Source organism: Folsomia candida, unplaced genomic scaffold (genome assembly GCF_002217175.1).
Source record: "Folsomia candida strain VU population unplaced genomic scaffold, ASM221717v1 Fcan01_Sc027, whole genome shotgun sequence".
NCBI classification, from domain to species: domain Eukaryota; kingdom Metazoa; phylum Arthropoda; class Collembola; order Entomobryomorpha; family Isotomidae; genus Folsomia; species Folsomia candida.
Genome location: NW_019091219.1, coordinates 79754 through 94342, shown reverse-complemented (window position 1 = coordinate 94342; position 14589 = coordinate 79754). Strand labels below are relative to the sequence as shown.

Here is a 14589-nt window from a genome sequence, read left to right as displayed (position 1 = left end):
GTTTGTCAATTGTCATAAAATCGGGCTTATTGCTAGTCACAGATATATATGTATATAGTTAACATGTTGTATTTATTGTAACAGGCATCGCCCCACCACCACTTCCAAATCCAAAATTTTCTTGTCATCACATCCCATTTGGAGATGAGTCACTAATTACAATATTTGGATCTTCTAATCATTTCAGCTTAGGTGTTACATACATAACTAGGAGAACGCTGTGACAAATTGAGTTCCGAAATGGATACTGTTATCGATTATGCGGCCGTTGGAAGCGTTGTCAAAATTTTGAATGAAGACCCAGAAATTTTTAGGCACCTTGCGACTGTGATGAATCTTCTTGGTGTGCCCGTACCTGACCAAATACAATTTACTAACGGTTTCAGTACCAACACAATTACTGGGGATGAGATATTACGTAAAGTTTTGAATAGATGGGTGTGTTCAAATGGGGACGGTGCCACATTCCTCAAATTAATTCAGCTCCTTAGGGGGAACAATTTCACTAGAAGTGCAGGTAGGAAATTAGCATTGCTATACGTTTGTGGTTATAAGTATGTAAATGGTCTGACGGTAATAATACTTCCTCGGCTGGTACTATCAAATTGCACGTTAGGGAACAATAATTATCGTTACCTCAGATTATCATGGATAAGAACAATTATTTCGCGTCAATTATTAACTGTAACCAAAATCTTAAAAATGTATGTTGGTACCTTAGCCGCCGTTCGTTCTAGATTATTAAAAATTTAATAGTAATACTTATGTATTTCATGAGGAAATATTGTTTTACTTAATTTCTAGACAGCCTACAGAATTCGGAAAGAATTAATTATGGGAATGTCGACAACAGTACTGTAGTAACTAAGAAGCGTAGAATTGAAGAATGTGTTTCGTTCTTGCCTTTTCCTAAGCCGGATGAGAATTTCACTGGAAGAACTCAATTCATGAGTGACGTTATCAGATGTCTCACATCATTTGGGAGAAATTCCCGCCTTCAAATCGATTTTCCATTAGTCGACCTCCATGGCCTGGGAGGTCATGGGAAGACACAAACTGCACAGATGATCGCGGTGCGTTGCATAGAAGAAAAACTTTTTACCGGTGTGATTTGGATTGATGCCGAGAGGCAATCTGAAATAATAAAACAAATCAGAGGTGAGTTGGAAAATCAAGGACTTAAGGAATTTGAAGGAAATAACGGGATAGTGCTTGTCAATAAACTTTATGATTTCATAAATTCTAAAAGTCCTCAAAAATTTCTGATAATATTTGACAATGTGGCTGATTTTGAGGAAATCAAGAGTTATTTACCACTTAATAAAAGTGTTGGTAATGTCGCAATTTTAATTACATCGGTGGAGAAGATTGCAATTCCAAGTGGAATGGGGAAAATTGGCACTTATAGAGTGGACATTTTAGAAAAAGATGAAGCAAGAGAATTGGTGGTAAAAATATTGACAGGTAAATAACACTTTTTTATAGTTAACCGAAACTTGCTTCTAAGGGTTATGTGTTCGTTTCACGAATTAGTAATCATTTGTTGCCAGATTATTCGTATGTCGATTAATATGTACTTAAGTTATTTAAAATCACTTACTTTATTACAAGTTTGTGCATCTTGTCCAAAGTTTTGTATTAAAATTGGATTTTTCTTAAAATCTAGATTCTGTTGTTTACCTGGAATCCGAGATTTCCCTCCTTCTCACGCAATCTGGACGAATACCAGTTACTCTCTGCATTATGGCTGCAACTATTTCTAAAATCAGTACAACGCGACCCTCAAAATATACTATAACCGAGTTTCTAAAGGAAATGCAGGATACATCAAAAATATTGAGGTACCCAAACAGGGAATATAATCTGAACATGCAATATACTAAAAGTTTATACTTCTGCGTCTGAATTGCCTTGCACAAACTACAAGAATCCGAAGATTTGTATGCTCCTCTAGCAATTCATATCATTGAGCGATATGCATACCTATGTAATGACTGCTCTCTGGATTATTTTCGGAATCATGTCACTTATAATGAACACCATATACAAAAAATTGTAGAGAACAGTTTCGCCGCACTCGAATCGATTGAGATTTTGACAAATGCCATGAGACTCCTGTCAACATTTTCCTTGATTACGCACAGACACAGAGATTGCAGATTTGGCATTAAAGTGGAAATGCATCGTTTGGTTCAAAGCACATTGGGATTAATACAAGAGGACGAGGAACGAGAATACGGAATACTGAGTGACCTGATTGACTGTAAAGATTTGCCAAATTCAACGATAACCGAAAATAAGTGTGGACTGTACTGCTTCACTTCAGTAGCACTGATTTGGTCGAATCCCTCGAAATATGAGGATCTAATTTCGTAAGTCTCATTAAGTCAATGTCGTCAAATAAGGTATGTTCAGCAAAATAAATATTTTATATTTCTTTCAGGAAACACTTCATGGAGAAAGGATCCTTTGTAGCACTGGTTGTAGAAGGATTTTTAGGACCTATCACAAAAATCGTAGAAATCCTCGGGGAAAAAAATGCAGCCAAGAAAATACTAATGCCTGATTTGTGGTACAGTGTGTTTGACTGTGATTACGCAGTACCTGAAAATGCACTTGCAGCTGCTCTAGGAAATGATTTTGACGAGGTAGGACGATATTTTATTCGATTGCTAAAAGCTAATCGGATGGATATTGATGAAGAAGTTTGGAAGACCGGGATAAAGCGCGCTCCAGAATTTTGCATAGAAAATCCTAATCTCGACGTGATAATCATACTGATAACGGAGCTCAAGTTAAATAAGGACTTTTTGGTAAATAACAAGGATAGGATTGATTTAATCAAGTTTGCAATAACCCATGGAAAAATTGCAATTGCAAAGTATTTGTGGAACTTGAATTCAAATCCATTAATTGAAGATCTGCTTGAATCAACTATCTTACACACCTTGGCATTTAACTGGAATGATGGTGAAGCGGACTCATGGTATTACTTGGCAACCCAAATTGTCTCAAAATATCCGAGACTGATATACAATAAAGATAGCAGCGGAAGACTACTTTTCATGACAGTGGCTTGTAGTGGACAAAACAATGCTCTAACTTATCTACTGAACAATATGACAGATCCGGAGTTTGTAATTGATTGTACTGATGAGGGTGGAAATACTGCCTTAATGTTGTCCTTAGAAGAGTGCAGGCCAGAAAACAATATATCATGTGTCTCTATTTTATTGGAGCGGGGAGCAGATATTCATTTCAGAAACCCTATCAATTTATGGAATGCGTGGCATTATGCACTTCGTCCCCGAATTTTGGGACCCGTACGTAAATTGTCTTATTACTTATTTATTCTCAAGACTTTAGTGAAAAATGACGTTGCGCCAGAAATCCCAGATAAACGCGGTGATACATTTTTGCATGTGATACTTCAGTATCACATGCAAAATCATAAATATATTTCAATATATTTATGATTATCGAAGCATTCAGAAATCATTGCTCATTATTATTATGTGGTGTTTGGTTCGCAACAATCTTGGCAGAATATTTGATTGTAAAAATGCAGACAATTTAACGGTTCTGGAGTTGGCAGAAAAACTAAATATGTTAGTAACGGATCTGGAAAGAAAATATGTTCACCGCTTGGGATACTCGGCTGATGAACTGAAGGATATCGCAAAACTATCAAAAGTAGGTAAAAGCGCTGATGAAGAGAACAACGATCCAAATTATGGAAGGCTTCCGGATTCCTCTGGCAATGAAGTTTCTATTGAAGAATTTGCACGTGATATGACCGGAAAGTACCTGTTGGATATCGTCATTGAATTTATCAAGAAATTCGTGCATAAGTGACCTTCGTACACGGGATTAATTACACTACTAATAATGTTACATTTTGGTTAGGATTTTTGGGTAGTAAATTATTTGTATTACCCATTATTACCATATTAGTACCAGTGTATCACGCAGGTGACATGTACATAGATATAAACGCATAAACAGTAATTCCTTTGGGTGACCAGTTAGTAACGTTTGCGATTTAGTTACGATTATCAGATATTTATTATGGAAAATTTTTATAAATAGCGAAATTGTCAAGTCACAAATGGTTTAAACAAGAGCAAAACTTTGCAGTAGTTACACAAATACATAGCGTTATAAGACCAAGTAGCATCTAATAATAGCGAGTTTTCGCTAGAGGCCTAATTCAAAACAGTTTCGGTTTGGGTTAAGAAAATAGTGACGTCAGACCAAAACAAATTGTCTTGGGGAAAAATGGTGACATCAAATAAATATTTTGCGCACACTCTGAATTCGTGTCAGAATTTTAGTTATTTTAACATGGTGACATCAAATAAAAATTTTGCGCACACTCTGAATTCGTGTCAGAATTTTAGTTATTTTAACATGGTGACATCAAATAAAAATTTGCGCACACTCTGAATTCGTGTCAGAATTTTAGTTATTCTAACATGGTGACACCAAATAAAAATTTTGCGCACACTCTGAATTCGTGTCAGAATTTTAGTTATTTTAACATGGTGACATCAAATAAAAATTTTGCGCACACTCTGAATTCGTGTCAGAATTTCAATCATTTTGATATCTTACGATCAAATGAAAATTTTGCGCACACTCTGAATTCGTGTCAGAATTTTAGTTATTTTAACATGGTGACATCAAATAAAAATTTTGCGCACACTCTGAATTCGTGTCAGAATTTCAATCATTTTGATATCTTACGATCAAATGAAAATTTTGCGCACACTCTGAATTCGTGTCAGAATTTTAGTTATTTTGACATGGTGACATAATAAAAATTTTGCGCACACTCTGAATTCGTGTCAGAATTTCAATCATTTTGATATCTTACCATCAAATGAAAATTTTGCGCACACTCTGAATTCGTGTCAGAATTTCAATCATTTTGATATCTTACCATCAAATGAAAATTCTGCGCACACTCTGAATTCGTGTCAGAATTTTAGTTATTTTAACATGGTGACATCAAATAAAAATTTTGCGCACACTCTGAATTCGTGTCAGAATTTCAATCATTTTGATATCTTACCATCAAATGAAAATTTTGCGCACACTCTGAATTCGTGTCAGAATTTTAGTTATTTTAACATGGTGACATCAAATAAAAATTTGCGCACACTCTGAATTCGTGTCAGAATTTCAATCATTTTGATATCCTACCATCAAATGAAAATTCTGCGCACACTCTGAATTCGTGTCAGAATTTTAGTTATTTTAACATGGTGACATCAAATAAAAATTTTGCGCACACTCTGAATTCGTGTCAGAATTTCAATCATTTTGATATCTTACCATCAAATGAAAATTTGCGCACACTCTGAATTCGTGTCAGAATTTTAGTTATTTTAACATGGTGACATCAAATAAAAATTTGCGCACACTCTGAATTCGTGTCAGAATTTCAATCATTTTGATATCCTACCATCAAATGAAAATTTGCGCACACTCTGAATTCGTGTCAGAATTTTAGTTATTTTAACATGGTGACATCAAATAAAAATTTTGCGCACACTCTGAATTCGTGTCAGAATTTCAATCATTTTGATATCTTACCATCAAATGAAAATTTTGCGCACACTCTGAATTCGTGTCAGAATTTTAGTTATTTTGACATTACATCAAATAAAATTTTGCGCACACTCTGAATTCGTGTCAGAATTTCAATCATTTTGATATCTTACCATCAAATAAAAATTTTGCGCACACTCTGAATTCGTGTCAGAATTTCAATCATTTTGATATCTTACCATCAAATGAAAATTTTGCGCACACTCTGAATTCGTGTCAGAATTTTAGTTATTTTAACATGGTGACATCAAATAAAAATTTTGCGCACACTCTGAATTCGTGTCAGAATTTCAATCATTTTGATATCCTACCATCAAATGAAAATTTGCGCACACTCTGAATTCGTGTCAGAATTTTAGTTATTTTGACATGGTGACATCAAATAAAAATTTTGCGCACACTCTGAATTCGTGTCAGAATTTTAGTTATTTTAACATGGTGACATCAAATAAAAATTTTGCGCACACTCTGAATTCGTGTCAGAATTTCAATCATTTTGATATCCTACCATCAAATGAAAATTCTGCGCACACTCTGAATTCGTGTCAGAATTTTAGTTATTTTAACATGGTGACATCAAATAAAAATTTTGCGCACACTCTGAATTCGTGTCAGAATTTCAATCATTTTGATATCTTACCATCAAATGAAAATTTTGCGCACACTCTGAATTCGTGTCAGAATTTTAGTTATTTTGACATGGTGACATCAAATAAAAATTTTGCGCACACTCTGAATTCGTGTCAGAATTTTAGTTATTTTAACATGGTGACATCAAATAAAAATTTTGCGCACACTCTGAATTCGTGTCAGAATTTTAGTTATTTTAACATGGTGACATCAAATAAAAATTTTGCGCACACTCTGAATTCGTGTCAGAATTTCAATCATTTTGATATCCTACCATCAAATGAAAATTCTGCGCACACTCTGAATTCGTGTCAGAATTTTAGTTATTTTAACATGGTGACATCAAATAAAATTTTGCGCACACTCTGAATTCGTGTCAGAATTTTAGTTATTTTAACATGGTGACATCAAATAAAAATTTTGCGCACACTCTGAATTCGTGTCAGAATTTCAATCATTTTGATATCTACCATCAAATGAAAATTTTGCGCACACTCTGAATTCGTGTCAGAATTTTAGTTATTTTAACATGGTGACATCAAATAAAAATTTTGCGCACACTCTGAATTCGTGTCAGAATTTCAATCATTTTGATATCCTACCATCAAATGAAAATTCTGCGCACACTCTGAATTCGTGTCAGAATTTTAGTTATTTTAACATGGTGACATCAAATAAAAATTTTGCGCACACTCTGAATTCGTGTCAGAATTTCAATCATTTTGATATCTTACCATCAAATGAAAATTTTGCGCACACTCTGAATTCGTGTCAGAATTTTAGTTATTTTAACATGGTGACATCAAATAAAAATTTTGCGCACACTCTGAATTCGTGTCAGAATTTCAATCATTTTGATATCTTACCATCAAATGAAAATTTTGCGCACACTCTGAATTCGTGTCAGAATTTCAATCATTTTGATATCCTTACCATCAAATGAAAATTTTGCGCACACTCTGAATTCGTGTCAGAATTTCAATCATTTTGATATCTTACCATCAAATGAAAATTTTGCGCACACTCTGAATTCGTGTCAGAATTTCAATCATTTTGATATCTTACCATCAAATGAAAATTTTGCGCACACTCTGAATTCGTGTCAGAATTTTAGTTATTTTAACATGGTGACATCAAATAAAAATTTTGCGCACACTCTGAATTCGTGTCAGAATTTTAGTTATTTTAACATGGTGACATCAAATAAAAATTTTGCGCACACTCTGAATTCGTGTCAGAATTTTAGTTATTTTAACATGGTGACATCAAATAAAAATTTTGCGCACACTCTGAATTCGTGTCAGAATTTCAATCATTTTGATATCCTACCATCAAATGAAAATTCTGCGCACACTCTGAATTCGTGTCAGAATTTTAGTTATTTTAACATGGTGACATCAAATAAAAATTTTGCGCACACTCTGAATTCGTGTCAGAATTTTAGTTATTTTGACATGGTGACATCAAATAAAAATTTTGCGCACACTCTGAATTCGTGTCAGAATTTTAGTTATTTTGACATGGTGACATCAAATAAAAATTTTGCGCACACTCTGAATTCGTGTCAGAATTTCAATCATTTTGATATCTTACCATCAAATGAAAATTTTGCGCACACTCTGAATTCGTGTCAGAATTTTAGTTATTTTAACATGGTGACATCAAATAAAAATTTTGCGCACAGTCTGAATTCGTGTCAGAATTTCAATCATTTTGATATCCTACCATCAAACGAAAATTCTGCGCACACTCTGAATTCGTGTCAGAATTTTAGTTATTTTAACATGGTGACATCAAATAAATATTTTGCGCACACTCTGAATTCGTGTCAGAATTTTAGTTATTTTAACATGGTGACATCAAATAAAAATTTTGCCCACACTCTGAATTCGTGTCAGAATTTCAATCATTTTGATATGTTACCATCAAATGAAAATTCTTCGCACACTCTGAATTCGTGTCAGAATTTTAGTTATTTTGACATGGTGACATCAAATAAAAATTTTGCGCACACTCTGAATTCGCGTCAGAATATCAATCATTCTGATATCTTACCATCGAATGAAAATTTTGCGCACACTCTGAATTCGTGTCAGAATTTCAATCATTTTGATATGTTACCATCAAATGAAAATTCTTCGCACACTCTGAATTCGTGTCAGAATTTTAGTTATTTTGACATGGTGACATCAAATAAAAATTTTGCACACACTCTGAATTCGCGTCAGAATATCAATCATTCTGATATCTTACCATCAAATGAAAATTTTGCGCACACTCTGAATTCGCGTCAGAATTTTATTCATTTTGATATCTTACCATCAAATGAAAATTTTAGGAATTTATTAGGAAACTTATTTAGTGATCAAAGTACGGTAAATCGCATGAAGTGCATGCACACCATACGGGTGGCATATTAAATCCATTTCTTGTCTTTGGACTATCCGCTAGCGTGTTTTCATAAGTATTGGATTTCTCTAGGAGCGGCATTCATATGCAAAGTGGATATAAGGCACGAAATGCTGAACATAAAGTAACAGCTTGATCTTTGTCCATACCGACCTTCACCGGACTTTGCAACAAGTTTTATAACGCCGAAGACTTTCACTGTTATAATGCTTGTGTTTCAATATTTTCCATCATTACATAGCAACTGATGTATGTGTTTATCACGTCTGGGTGGTTTTGGAATATTTGATTTTAAGCATTGTATCCTTGAGCATGTACGTATGTAAGACATCCACTTTTCATAATGAATTGTACTAGAGGCCTGTCACGCGATTAGTTGAAAGCGGGGGGATGTCTCATCCAAATAGTTTAAGACTGATGGAATTCTTGCAGCTTTATAGAGAGTGGGGACTCCGTTTAAGTACACGTCAAAGAATATCTTACTAATATATTTATTTTGTTGGTGTGGTTAAGCCTATCCATATTACAGGCTTGATTCTTCTGATGACCTTGATGTCAGGATTTCCAGGATTGGAGCACTTTTGCCATTAGTATGGAGATAATTGGCTTTTACTTTTAATTACAGGATTTCCAAAGACTGGTCACAGTTGTTGATTTAGCTCTTGCGACTAATTGTTTAGGATAACTATATCCAGCAACTTCAAGTGACTTATGCGAAGTGATTTTACGTGTATTTCTTAGTTTCTTACGATGGTTGGCTATTTTCAGCTTTTTCGGTTTTCCCATACCTTTAAGTTTTCCGAGCGGTGCATGCAGCGTCATGTTGACAAATTTTCTAATTTGATTATTTACCTGAAAATCAGTCGGACTCAAATGCCCGGTGATTATGAAAATCGACGAATAAAGCTATAATAAATACAAGGTGGAACTTTGGAATGCGAAAATAGTAAATTTTAATTTATTGCAGCTACTTGGGACAAACTACCAATGAAAGGTAAGCACATGAATGTAATTTAATAAAAAATTAAGTTATATGTATGTGCCGTAATTCCGCAACTTGTGCTCCATTATTTTACCCTGCTCTTAGGAGGCGACGGTAACGATGCCATCTGGAACAGTACAATGCGCCGCAGCAATCACTATTTGTGTAGCACGTCTGGTTGATGCCGGCACAAGCCTGGGCCGCTGGTATTAGGGTAACTACACATTCATATAGTAACTTCAATGAAATATCAAGAGCTCTATCAAAAAGTAAAATTTTATGTTTCCAATGCTTACCAAAAAGCACCATTGCAAGCAAAACGGTTGCAATGAAACGAATCCTTGGAGTCATCATTATACCTTTTAATCAAAATACTTTTTCGGAAAGTATGTATGAAACGGCTGGTTATATTTAAGTGAAGTAAATAGTTTCTAAATTGAAAACCCGCTTACTGATCCACTTTTACAGATATACCAAATTTATACGCCACAATGCATCCCAAAATAAAGGATGTTTACTAAAATTATCTTATTCGAATTCAATTCAACTAGAAAAAAATTGTTGAGTTGCCAAGCGTGGGACTTATAATATTCTGAATTCATGCGGAGGCACACGTACGCAAATATTTATATTAACAGTTGCATATTAAATCGGATTTAGGGAATATGTAACAACTTTTTGTGTGATGGTGAGTTTTTGTATGCAAAGATATATAATGGTCTTAGAATTAATAGAAGTGAATAAAAAGTAACCACATAAATTTGCATATAAATATGAATGTGTGAGGAACATGTAGGGGTGTCGTGATAACGGGGAACCAAATGCGCATAAATCTTTTGAAGAGTATGCTGGAACTGATACATAATTTCGGGGAATTTTTTTTATCTTATGACTTAACAGCTTCTCTTAAATGCCATGCACATCTGCACGGAAACATATGTTCGAACTTATCCATTCGATATTAATATGAAATGTTAGGTACCTAGATACCAGCTTCATAAATTATGAGTCATAACACAAATAAATAAATCATAAAATAAAATAGTAACATGAATTTTTTACTTTATTTTATAGAAATTAACATATATATTATAAACTTAATTTATCTAAAACGTTGAAGATCTTAAACGGTCGAAAATCACACTCGCGCGTCTACGTGATTTATGTCAGGAATCAATAGATAAGTCAAAACTGCACATTAAAATAAATGAAACGCAGGCAAATGATTACGTGACATTTAACGTGTCGATGTCAATAATTCACTGCAGAAGTGCAGACCATAATGTATAACGTTTATTAAAAAGAACTTGTGTCCAAATTCATCCCCGGAGAATGCTTAAATTATCAATCTATGTACATCGATATTCGACAACACCACATTGTATAATTCTCATAAAATATTTATATGCACTAAAAGTAGCAAAAGATCCTTGTTATGCTAGTGCATATTTAGCGATTCCATCAACACAAACATGTTGTCAATTATGCTTAATAAAAATGCTAAATTATTCCCAAATGAAAATATATAAATTAGAAAATTAGTTGAAGATTTAACTATATCAAGTATCCCCTTTCAGAAGGAATTATTAATGCGTTCTAATATCTTCATCGAGTTTAGCAACTTGGTAATACATTCCTTAAACAAATTTTGTTTTACTTAAGTAAATTATATGTTTATATTTAACAATAAATAATTGACATTTTACGAAATAATAAAATTTAACGAATTTTGCAATTTAATACATATGTATTTTTCTAGGAACTCTGTCTAAATATGACGACTAACAACAAACATAAGTTTTTGATCGGAATTCTATGCATATTTCTGGTCTTGGGATTGGTTGGAATGGCAGAGGCCTGCTACAATTATGGTTGGAGGGGCTGTATCGGCGGATGTGAGGGAACACTGAAATGCATTGAAGTCGGAGGATTTCCGTTCACTACCTGCAGATGTGTCCGCGTCTAATGGTCGGTTTTTCCTGAGAGTAGTTTGTACTTCCATTTATAAATATTTGTACTTATAATTGTTTGTAAATGACAATGTGCAATATCAAGTGGTGTGACGGGATTAATTTTTTTAACGACACTATTCGCCACATAAAATTATGCGACGTACATTCAAAAAAATACCAAAAAATTCCATTATGAAGAAAAAATCAAATATGCTTGAATCTAAAATTAGTTTGAAACTAACAAAACCTGCAAAATACCCGGGTACCTATTTACAGTCAAGAAAACGCAGGAACTGAATTGTTTTCCACAAATTACAATATTGTCACTCCTTGCCCATCATTTAGTAAATACTTAATTGTCCATTCACACTATATAACTATTGAATAGAAAATAAATCAGTCCACTATCTGTAAGCAGACTTTGCTTTTAAGCAGACTTTTGTCGCGCGCGAGTATTTCTTTGCCCTGGGCGCCGACGTAAGGTTTATCAGTATTTCTAGATCGGGGTGTTGTACCGTATATAATATCTGGTCTTGGACGTTGTAAAAATACTTGAACACGAAGGACATCCACTTTCCATGATGATTTTTTGGGAATCCTGTCACGCGATTGGTGAAGGTGAGAGGATATCTCATCCGAGTAGTTGTTGATGTAATTTTTGTGGCTTAACCTCGAAGTAACATTTACATATAGTTGGTTTCTTAAGAACAACGAACTTTATATTTTAATCCTCTGGGTTTGGTATAACTTCACACAGATTGCATGAGAAAAAACATTTGGGTAAGCTAGGTTTAGCTTATGCTTTAGGGAATTGAAAGCAATTCAAAGATTTCGTGGAGTTTTCTGGGTCCAATGTCCAATTTGCACATTGGACATTATTCTTGGTTTCAAGATCAATCTCTTGATATCTGTCGTTTGGTTTGGTGATGAATTTGTCGCTGCTACTATACATAATTACTGCTCTATAGAAATGGAGTTGTCATGACTGAATTGATTCATGCAACGCGGTGGTATATTGTTCTTGCTGATTCTACCTTTTTCAACAGACGACACACAATATATTAGTAAGACTACATATAAAAATCCTGAACAATTACACTTCTGCAGAGGATTGGGAACTCGGCACAACGGAAATCGAGTTGGACAGTGAATCCCTTGTTAGTCATATCTGATCCTAAGCTATATCTGTATTATAAGCACACGATTTAATATGTAAGGGATGTGCAGAAGACAATTAAGCGGTTTTAACCTTGGAATATGAAGTATTTGATTCCAACCAACTTTAGGTTGGTTGGAACTTAGTACCCCTTGCACGTTTCTATATAAAGCAATACATATCTCAGCTACAAATACATAACTAACATGGGTGTTATGACTTATGGTAAATATAGAAGTTAGAATTTACAGAATATTTTGTTTGGTATGCTTGGCTTTTCAACCCTTCAAATTTTTTTACCTTTCTATTAATAAACAAAGGGCAAGAATATATGTAAATCATTCAAAAGTACGGCGTTCCACGAAAGCTTGATGGTTCTAAATTTGGAACGTATGTAGCTAAAAGTCTGTAGTGAGATTGTATGAGAAGGTTACCAACCAGACCTTAGTCTTCCTCTGGTATCCCATACTCCAGATTTAAGAAATAAACATCACGGTCTTACAAACTCTCATTTAAATACATTAAAGTACACTAAATACATAATTTGTTCCAAGTTTTAAAGTCATGCATTGCTGTAAAACTTAATTTGTTCGGACTAATTAAAATTGCCAAGAAGTGATAAATGCAAAAGTTTGAGAAGCATCGGCTATACAAATGTATAATGATTTAGAAACGATTCCCAAAAATAACATTAAATACAAATAAAACTAATACGCTCATTAAGGGAAAGTCTTTAACCATAATAACCGTTCCTAAATTTGTAATGGAAGGAAATCTAACAAAAACCTGGAGCTGTCCACACTGCTTTAGGACTTTTAAATACAATAGCAATTTCAGAAGACATTCCCGCATTCACGAACCCGATGGACACAAAGTAAAATGCAAGGTATGACGTAAAAAAGTATTCCGGTAACAATTTCAGTATTTCACACTGTGCTTAGAAAGCAGAAGGTTACGCCCTGTCATCCTGATTATTTTTGTCTCCGCATGGCCGTTTTTTATCTAGGGACACTTTTAATTTTAAAAATATTTTTTAACACTTTTGATAATATAATGCTTGTATGCGGATTATTTTTAATTCAAGTGAAGGCTTGACCTTTGACCTGATTTTGTAAAAAAATGTCTACCGCAGATTAGCAGATGTAAAAGCTATTGCTAAATTAACGAAGAAAAATCTATTCGCAGTGTGATGCTCAAAGGCTGTGCGCACAGTACACAGAAAAATTAATATATAGAAACTTCTGAATAAATTAAGTAGTCATATATTTGTTTACAGATATGTGGAAAAATCCTAAGAAATAAAGGTTCCCTTCCCAACCATGTGAAGTTCACGCACGACAGGGTAGGGAAAGAGGTGTGTGGTATTTGTGGCCGTACGATTTCTACTCCGGGGAACTTACGTAAACACATAAAGTCCATGCATGGGGCAACACAAAGATCTCGCCTTCCCTGTACTTTTGCTGGATGTACTAAATCATACACAAGTAAGTATCACCTTGCCCGCCACTTTGGAGAGGAGCATGTGGATACGCCCACCCGATACGGGTGCACTCTCTGTGAAAAGGAGTGCAAAAGCAGACAGGACCTGGATCGGCACATCAGCACCCGCACGACCGAACAAGTTATGCGGTAAAACCGCGGAAAAGGATCTACTTTTTCCAATACCTAACGTATTAATTCACAATCTATGAGCGCGAATTTTAAAAATCGCAAGATGTTCGTAGTCCAAGGTTGATGTCGAAAAATGTGTTAATCTAACTTGAAGCTTGTCATATCTGATTCTATTCAAATGTAGTTGGGAAAATTCAACAATATTAACTTTAAGCTTGTGGAGAAAATGAATACAA

General features: G+C 34.3%; 2 long non-coding RNA genes across 2 annotated transcripts; one reads left to right on the top strand and one right to left on the bottom strand.

Moving 5' to 3' along the window:
• Positions 1 to 9588: 9588 nt before the first annotated feature.
• LOC118438871 lies at positions 9589 to 10534 on the bottom strand. Its single transcript, XR_004837102.1, has 2 exons — positions 9931 to 10534; positions 9589 to 9852 (listed from the first exon to the last, which is right to left on the bottom strand). It is a non-coding gene; the product is annotated as an uncharacterized LOC118438871 (long non-coding RNA).
• Positions 10535 to 11186: 652 nt separating this feature from the next.
• On the top strand, positions 11187 to 12020 carry LOC110859704. Its single transcript, XR_002548890.1, has 2 exons — positions 11187 to 11259; positions 11394 to 12020. It is a non-coding gene; the product is annotated as an uncharacterized LOC110859704 (long non-coding RNA).
• Positions 12021 to 14589: the final 2569 nt, after the last annotated feature.